Source organism: Balaenoptera musculus, chromosome 13, assembly GCF_009873245.2.
Source record: "Balaenoptera musculus isolate JJ_BM4_2016_0621 chromosome 13, mBalMus1.pri.v3, whole genome shotgun sequence".
Taxonomy (NCBI): Eukaryota; Metazoa; Chordata; class Mammalia; order Artiodactyla; family Balaenopteridae; genus Balaenoptera; species Balaenoptera musculus.
In genome coordinates this window covers 88,506,249-88,516,129 of record NC_045797.1, presented here as the reverse complement: position 1 = coordinate 88,516,129, position 9,881 = coordinate 88,506,249, and positions in this window count along the sequence as shown.

Below are 9,881 nucleotides of genomic sequence, written 5' to 3'. Positions count from 1 at the left end.
CTGGTCTGGGAAGATCCCACGTGCCGCAGAGCAACTAAGCCCGTGCGCCACAACTACTGAGCCCACGCGCCACAACTACTAAAGCCCGTGCACCTAGAGCCCGTGCCCCGCAACAAGAGAAGCCACCGCAATGAGAAGCCCGTGCACCACAACGAAGAGTAGCCCCTGCTCGCCGCCAACTAGAGAAAGCCTGCGCGCAGCAACGAAGACCCAACACAGCCAAAAATAAATAAAATAAAGTAAATTTATATATATATAAAAGGCTCAGTTCATTTTGGGGAAAATGTCTGCCAAACACCCTGGGTGGAATAACCATAGTTATTTGGTGGCAAGCTCGGCTTGCAGCTCAATCATACAAGAGCTTTTTCCCTCAAAAAAACCAGGGAACTTTGGCGAACAGTAGAGATGCTTTCTGTATGCTTCCTGCTTTGCCCCAGAGGCTATTACAAAGATGTCTACTCAGGGGGGGGTCAAGATTAATAAAATTAATAATTTTTACTACTTCATCAGGACATTCTTAAGAGAAACGGGGCTTTGTTTTGCTTTGTCTTGTGAAGGACACGATCACTGCTGGTAGTTTTGTGCTGCAGCCCAAGCCACGCTCAGGCAGCAACAACGTGACCCACCTGGCTTCACCCCGTTCCTGCAGCACGCAGCCCAGGAGGAAGCGGGTACTGTCCTGGCATCCTCACCAAGCTGCTCTCCTCCGCTCACTTGCCCTTTAAGAACGTAGCTCTCCGGAAGAGACCCAAACCACTATGTGTAAAATAGAGAAGCAACAAGGAATTATACCCATTGTCTTGTAATAACTTACAATGGAGTATAATCTGCAAAAATGCTGAGTCACTATGTTGTACACCTGAAACTAACACAACACTGTAAATCAACTATACTTCAATAATTAAAAAAAAAAATGCAGCCCTCAGCTCTGTTGTTTAGGGTGCAGGTGACAGAAATCCAACAAGCTGCTTAAGCAGACGAAACAAAACAGAGGTCCTGGCTCACGATACTGAGAAAGGTTAGAGCATCCCTTGCCTTGAGCGCAACTGGCTTTGGGGCTCGGAGGAACTTAACAGCTCTGTCTGTCTCTGCCTGTGTCTGTCTGTCTGTCTCTCTCTCCACATCCCAGCTAGCTTTTCTCTGTGCTTTGGCTTAATTCTCATCCACCGGGATGAGCTGTTTGTACATGTCAGGAAACAGCCACCAGTAGCTCTGAAACGGTTTGCTTGTAATTCAGGGAAAAGGAGCTCTTGATGTAGTGTCTGGACATCCGGTCTCATGGAAGTTTCCAGGTGGCCCAGCAAGAGCCACGTGTCCATGCCGTGGGTCTCTGTGGGAGCCCGAGGCCCGGTTGTGGCCACGTGGGCAGCCGTCAGGGAAGCCCCGAGCCTGGCAGCCCCATCACAGCCTCAGGATGGGCAGGGAGACAGCGTGGCCCCAGGAAAGAAGGACCAGCTGGGCAGACGGCGTAGCGGATGCTCACGACAAATACAAACTGCCAGATTCTCCTACTTTTGGAGAGTTTCTAATTAAGAGAGAATAAAAGAGACGAGCAAAAGGGCTCTCCGCTCCTCATCCTTCCTGTCTTCAGCTCAACACCCGTCCCTCCCGGGCCCTCAGGCTAAGCCCAGTCCGGGCGAGGCCAGAGCAAACCCAATTCCACGGCGGGAGGCTGTGTCTAAACTCCTCTCCCATTAGGGCCAAACTTGAGTGAATGTCTTTAAATGGAAGAACCTGGAAGGCTTTCCAGAAAATATAGAAAATGTTCAGGGAGATTGGGTGTAATAAATAATGGAGGACATGGCAATAGCTAGAAGCTACAAAAGAGCACCTGGGCGAAAAGCACTGTTGCAAGAGCATTTTAAAAGCGAGAGCTAGAAATAAAAGTTTTTTGTGAAACACAAGGGTCCATCCATCAATAACTGTAGGGTTAACAGTAAGACCTACGGAATGAAATGAGTGGGACGGCCCCAGATCCCACAAGTCAAGAAGACCTGGCAAGTTCACTAACTCAGCACATAAAAGGACAAGAACTTTACCAGAATGGAGCTGGGTGACTGAGAATTGGACGCCTGTGAAACTGTTCCTTTTTGTGTGTATATTTGAAAAATTCTGATACTAATTTTTACAAAAAGTTCTGGTATTTTGAACTGAGAAACAAGCCATCTGTGCATGTAAATTTTTTCAGCTGAAAAAGGGAGCACGAGTCTGGATTTCTTAACAAAGAAGGAATGTTCAGGACCAGCTGCCTAGAGGCCCCAGTCAGCAAAATTTTGTTCAAACTAATTAAAAGGAAAACGTTTCTCTTGATCTTAATACATCTCTGAAATGAGGTCGAAGACATCCACACAGCCTTAGCCTCCTTTTCCTGGGGGGGAAATGCAGGCGTATTTACAGCATGTCAGTGAATTATTCCAAACCTTCGTGCCTCCAGGATGAAAATAAAACCGAATGTTTATTCCAGTGTGAGGTCACCTCTCCCGTCTTCACTTGTCATCTTTGGGATCCTACTGTCCCCCAAACACTTGTTCCAATAAAGCCTTTCCCAAATGTGTTCCAAGTCACATATGTTGAGGAAAATGACAAAAAAAAAAGGGGTTTTGAGGTCAACACTTTGAGGAGGAAACCTCTGCTGATGTTATCTCTCTCTGAAAACTGGTGATGTTTGTCATGGAGAAATTGTCTAATGGTGACAAAACTTGTTCCCACTCTAGAGTGGCATCCAACTAATTCTAAATGTGTTCCACAGAACATTCTCTGGTAAACACTGTCAAAAGTTCAGAAATATCAGAAGTAAAACCAATGCAGCACCAGAGTGGTAACTAGTAAAAATTTATTGTGCACACACCAAAAAGAGTTTGAAAACCAGGAGAACTCCAACCAAAGCACAAAAGGTGGGGAGGGATAAACTGGGAGATCGGGATTGACATGTACACGCTACTATATATAAACTAGATTAATAAGACCTACTGTATAGCACAGGCAACTCTACTCAATACTCTGTAATGACACATATGGGAAAAGAACCTAAAAAAGAGTGGATATATGTACATGCCTAACTGATTTGCTTTGCTGTACACCTGAAACTAACACAACATTATAAATCAACTATACGCCAATAAAAATTTAAAAACAAACAAACAAACACAGAAGGAAGCTGGGGTGTATGGTTATAAAGGAGCAGGTGTAGCAAGGAGGCCGTGACTGCTGACTCTTCACAGTGACTGGCTATAATACTAGAATTTTTTTAAAAGATAGGGAGTTGGTCAGTGGTTACCTCATAACCAATTTGGGGGAAACCATTTGAGTTTTGCCCGTGATTTGCAGAGGCCTAAGCAAGAAATGACCCAGGTCAAGGTGGTCTTGCAAAATAAGCTATATTAAGCTTTGTTTGTGTGGCCAAAGTCGTTTTGTCTGCTCAGGGGAATTTCAGGGCTGGCCTCCGTTTGTTTTTGATTTTAACCCCACCCATGTTGGGGGTAGGAAGCAGAAACACGAGAAGGCCAACTGAGTAAAGTAAGTATTAGAACTAAATCTTCTTAGTAATAAAAACCACAAGACTGTATAAATAATAGATACTGAAATCTGAACTATAAGGATAATTTTCAGAAAGCAAATCTCACTCTGATGAAAAGTAAAACTTTTGCCGAAGTGACAGATTCCCACCGGTCAAGTATGCAGTGACTCAGCACATCTGGGCCCTTAAACAGCTGATCGCCTAAACGCTGGGTTGGGTCCAGCTGTCCTGAAGGAGTCAGCGGGGGAGCTGGTGTCCTCTCAGAGCCGGCCCAGCCCCTCCCCACCCCTTCCCCCATCCTCAGTCTGCCTGCTGCATCCTGTTCCGAATCTCCTACTTCCGCCGAGAGCCTGCCCCTGGTTTTCTTTTTTTTTAATTAATTAATTTATTTTTAAAAGTTTTGGCTGCATTGGGTGTTTGCTGCTGCGTGCGGTCTTCCTCTAGTTGCAGCGAGTTGCGGTGCGTGGGCTTCTCTTGTTGCGGAGCACGGGCTCTAGGTGTGCAGGCTTCAGTAGTTGCAGCACTTGGGCTCAGTAGTTGTGGTGCACGGGTTCTAGAGCGCAGGCTCAGTAGTTGTGGCACACGGGCTCTAGAGCACAGGCTCAGTAATTGTGGCACACGGGCTTAGTTGCTCCGTGGCCTGTGGGATCTTCCCGGACCAGACTCGAACCCGTGTCCCTGCATTGGCAGGCGGATTCTTAACCACTGCGCCACCAGGGAAGTCCCTGCCCCTGGTTTTTCTGCTCTGCTCAGACCCTTGAGATAAGGCTGTTTTGCAATTCATTCAACAAATATTTTACCGGGTACCTGCTCTGTGCCAGGCGCTGTCCTAGGCCCTGGGATGCAACAGTAACAAACAGGAAAAAAACCTCCCTGGCTTCACAGAGTGTAAGTTCCGAATAAGGGGGACAAGCGAAAAGCAACAGCCTGTGGGTCAGATGGTGGCAGGAACACGACACAGGTTGAAGAGGAAGAAAAAGTGCCAGCCCTGTGCATGTGTGTATGCGCACACGTGTGTGACAGTGACAGAGAGGGAGACAGAGTTGGCACAGGGGACAGGGAAGCAGAATTGCACTCGTCTGAGGCGTGGCCAGGAAGGCTCCAGGTTAAATGACCTCTGAACAGGTGTAGGGAGGAGGCAAGGGAGGGGGTCAGCGGGCTGGTGGAGGGAAAGTGCGCCGCTGAGGAACAGCAAGGGGCAGGGCCTGAGGGCGGGGTCCCGGCGCCCAGAGGGGCCTGCGGTGCGGGAGGCGGGGGAGGAGAGGGCGGGGAGGAGGGGGAGGGGCGTGGCGGAGGAGGGGGGAGGGGCGTGGAGGAGGGAGGGAGGGGAGGGGAGGGGAGGGAGGAGGGAGGGGAGGAGGGAGGGGGGAGGGGGAGGGAGGGGAGGGGAGAGGGAGGAGGAGGGAGGGAGGGGAGGGGAGGGGAGGGGAGGGGAGGGGAGGGGAGGGGGAGGGGAGGGGGAGGACGGCCCCGCGTGCGAGGGGCTGAGCATAGCCTGCGGGGAGGCAGGAGGAAGCCAGGACCCAGCTGGGTCCCGGGCCGGCGGGCCTGCTGTGGTAGAGGGGCAGCGGCCCGACTCTGCCTCCGTCTTACACGAAGGCCAACAGGATGTGACGGGACGGACCAGGCATGGGGTCAGGGCTGCTCCCAGGGTTTCGGCCGGAGCGCCCGCCCGGAGGGAGGGGATGCGCCGCGTTCAGATGGGAAGGCTTGGGCGCGGCGGGCTGGGCGCGGGCAAAGCCGACTGCCCGGCTGTGCGCACGCCTGACGGGTCTGCCAGGGGTCCGAGGGCAGATGCCAAGGAGAGTCGGCCCGGGCCTGGGAAGGGTCCAGGCTGGAAACCCCGTGCCCGTCGGGCAGCTGTCTGTGTCTCACAGGCGCCGGAGCCAGCCAGGGTGAGCGCAGGCGGGAAGCGGGCCGCGTCCTGAGCCCGGGCGGCTCCCTGCTGTGGTCGGGGACAGGGGGACGCCGCCTTGTGCTGCGGCCCAGCTTCCTCTAGGCTCCGCCCGGGTCTTGTTCACTGCTGGCTCTGGGGTCCCTCCCAGCTCCACCCAAAGCCCCGCCCAGGCCCAGCACAAGTTCCCAACTGAGAGCTGGCAGACTAGAGGCCGGGGCACAAAGCCCGGAATTCCAGCTCTACACACGGGAGCTCTGTTTTTAGTTTTTTGAGAAACCTCCATACTGTTCTCCATAGTGGCTGTATCAATTTACATTCCACCAGCAGTGCAGGAGGGCTCCCTTTCCTCCACACCCTCGCCAACATTTTTTTTAAAATAAATTTATTATTACTATTTTTTATTTTTGTCTGCGTTGGGTCTTCATTGCCGTGTGTGGGCTTTCTCGTTGCAGCGAGCGGGGGCTACTCTTCGTTGCGGTGCGCAGGCTTCTCATTGCAGTAGCTTCTCTTGTTGCGGAGCACGGGCTCTAGGCGCACGGGCTTCAGTAGTTGTGGCTCACGGGCTCAGCAGTCATGGCTCACGGGCTTAGTAGTTGTGGCTCGCGGGCTCTAGAGCACAGGCATAGTAGTTGTGGCACACGGGCTCAAGTGCTCCATGGCATGTGGGATCTTCCTGGACCAGGGCTCGAACCCGTGTCCCCTGCATTGGCAGGCGGATTCTTAACCACTGTGCCACCAGGGAAGCCCTGCGAACATTTTTTTATTTGTGGGGTTTTGTTTGTTTTCGGCCTGGGCTGCGCGGCATGCAGGATCTTAGTTCCCCGACCCGGGATCGAACCTGTGTCCCCTGTGGTAGACGCTTGGAGTCCTAACCACTGGACCGCCAGGGAAGTCCCCATTTGTGTTCTTTTTGATGAGACCCATTCTGACAGGTGTGAGGTGATTCTTCCTCAATGTTTATGTTCAATTTGTACGTGTTTGTATTAAACACGTAACACAAGTTAGTTGAGAAACTTAGCAACAATAACTCAGTCAACAATCTGCAGTCATCACGACCCCACCACCTGCGGTCGCCATTTCTGTTTTGGAATGGAATCCTCCAAACGTTCATGTACGTATCTGCCCCCGTCTGCTCGGGCTGCCGCAGCAGAACACCCCAGCCCCGGGGCTTAAGCAGAGAGGCTTCCCTCCCCTTAGTCGCGGAGGCTGGGGCTCCAAGATCAGGATGCCGGCAAGGCTGGTTTCTGGGAGGCCTCTCGCCTTGCCCTGCAGACGGCCGCCTGCTGGCTGTGTCCTCACGCGGTCCTCCCACTGCAAGTGCATCTCGAGCCCTGTGCGACGAGGGCCACCCAAACAGCCTCGTTATAATGCAACCACCTCACTGAAGGCTCAGTCTCCAAACGCAGCCACATTCTGTGCTGGGACCAGCGCTCTGACATAACAATTTTTGGGGCACAGTTCAGCCCATGGCAGCACCCGTGCACACATGCAGCTCCACGTCCTCCAGCCGGGCCCTGATTACGTTTGTCTAAGAAGTGCTGTTTGCCCCTGACCAAGCCGCTGCGGCCCCCCGTCTTGTCTTCTCCCCAGGTGGGGGCAGTTCTTCCCGCGTGTCCTGTCCCCTGACCCCAGCCTGCTTCCCAGACTCAGAGCACGTGGCCTCTGCACCCGGGAGCTCTCAGCACCCGGACACCCTCCAGGAGATGCGCAGCGGCTGGGTCTGTTTTCTGCTTGAAGCTCCTCCACACTCAGGGCAGGGTGGGCTGCGGGAAGACCCCAGTGCCCCAAACCCGAGACACTGCCTGTGGATTGAGTCGCCTATTCCAACACATCTAAGACCCCCCAACCATAATAGTGCAGTTACTTCACGGCCCCTGAGGAGTGAAGAGACAGCTAAAGAGAGACACACCCCTGACCACAAGACACCCCAGATTCAGAGATGTTGAAACCTCAAATAACGAGCGTCTTCAAGCTGCTGAACTGCAGTGCTGGGATCGCCCTCCCTGGGGGCTCTCAGTCTCCATGGCCCTCAACCAGGCGACGCTGGCAGGGCCCACGTGGCACTGGGATGTGACAGGACACGTCTAAACCCCAGAGGGAACACAGGTGCGACAGAGGCCCTTGTTACAGACGCAAAAATGTAAAATCTCCCCCAAACAGGAAACTCACATTCCAACTGGAAAGACAGACAAGCAGGAAATGATTTATATGGAACAGTAAGAAAACTACCAGGAGAGCCCACAGCTTCTGGAACTCTCTCCATTCACTGCATCCTTAATGTCTCAGTAAATGTTTTCATGGCCCCCCTCAGGCCAAAACAAATACCTGACAGTTCCTGGATGAACAGTTAGGTCTAAACAACTAATATTTATGCCCAGCAACTTAGTCATTAGAAAGAGAATCCACATATATCCAAAGAAATTTCTATTTCACTCCTTAGCAAACACACCTGCGGACGACCGGGACGTGGGCCCGGCAGACCCTTCCCAGGGTGGACGCGTGGCCTTCGGTCGGTCCTGGCAAGTACTGGCTCCTTCTGTCAGCAGCCACTCCAACGCCCGCCTGGCAAGGGGGCGAGTCACTGGGAGGCGTGGCCTGACGCAGAACTCGAGCTTCCCCAGGCTGGAGTCTGGCTGTGTTTCCCTCCAAACCTTAAGCTCCCCGGAGAGTCCTGCGGCCCAGTGGGGTGCCTCCGCCCACAGACTGGGAAGCACAGCCACTCAGCCAGGGCCACCATGGTGCACACCTCCGGGCCGGGTGGCTGAGGTAAAGGAGTCCTCCTGGATGAGCAACAGTGAGAAAGGAGAAAGCAGGAGCCGCGGCAGCATCTGGAAAGGCAGGCAGCAGAGGCGGGGGCTGGCCGTGTGCAGAACCTGGGCACCAAGGGGGCGGGACAGGCAGAGGCCACAGGCTGGGGGCCATGGCGTCCGTGGGACTATCCTTTGTGAAATCGACTACAGGAAAGAAACTCGACAGTGTGCTTTTGGATGGTGGGATACGCCAAAGATAAATAAGTGTGAGACGGCACCACACACTTGACAAGGTTGAAAGCACACGTAACTGAAGACGTTTGCTCTGATGCCCTCCTTCCCCGCCGCTTCTCACCTGAACGGGAAACAGTCAGGAAGTGCCAGGAGAGGCAATCAGACACGAGACTGTAATAAGTGACGTGACGCACCGGAAAGAAGAAACGAGATGACTGCTAGATGACGGGACTGTATACCGGACAACTCGAGGAAGTTAATGGGAGCAGTTTTAAACAGAGTAAGAGCCTAGCAAGCTGGAATTCCTAACGTTTCAGAAGACAGTGGCTCTTCTATACAAAAATGATAATCAGTCTTAATAACTGCATTGAAAAGGAGATTCACCTGGAACAGACTTGCTAGCAATTTTGAAGACGCTGTGGGAATACTGTTTCTTTTCCGTTTTTCTTCATTCATCTAACACGTTGTTTGCATTTTTTGCAGCTCCCCCTCCACAGGTATAATGGACAAATAAAATTGTATACATTTGAAGTGAAGTGTACAAGCCTGCTTTTAGAGCAGCTGTGTGTTGGCAGCAAAGAGGAAGGCACAGAGAATTCTCCTGTTCTCCCCCCACAGACCGCCCCACTGTCCATACCCGCTCCCAGAGCAGGACGTTTGTTACCATCGATGCACCTGCACTGACCCAGCACCATCGCCCCAAGTCCACAGTTCTCCTTGGGCTTCACTTTGGTGGTGTACAACCTGTGGGTTTGGACAAATGGATAATGACACGTATCATCATTATGGTTTCGTACAGAGTATTTTCACGGCCCTAAAAATCCTAAGCTCTGCCTATTCCACAATCCCCCACCCCCACCCCCATAACCACTGATCTTTTTACTGTCTCCATAGTTTTGCCTGTCCAGTGTGTCACAGAGTTGGATCATACAGTAGGTAGCCTTTTTAGAATGGCTTCTTTCACTTAGTCACATGCATTTAAGGTTCCTCCATGGCTTTTCATGGCTCGATAGGTCATTTCTTTTTAGCTCTACATAATATCCCATTGCCTGGATGGACCACAGTTTGTTTATTCATTCACATACAAAAGGACATCTTGGTTGCTTCCAAGTCCTGGCAATTATGAATAAAGGTGCTATAAACATCCATGTGCAGGTTTTGTATCGACAGAAATTTCCAACTCCTTTGGGTAAACACCAAGGAGCACAGTTGCTGGATCACATGCTGAGTATGTTTAGTTTGTAAGAATCTTCCTCCCAAATTGGCGGCACCATTCTGCATCCCCATCAACAACGAATGAGAGTTCCTGCTGCTCCACAACCTCACCAGCGTTTGGTGCTATCGGCGCCTGGATTCCAGCCACTCTAAGAGCTGTGTGGTGGTCTCTCACTGTTGTTTTAATTTCCCTGATGACATATGACGTGGAGCAGCTTTTCATGTGCTCAGCTGCCATCTACGTACCTCCTTTAGTGAGGTGTCTGTG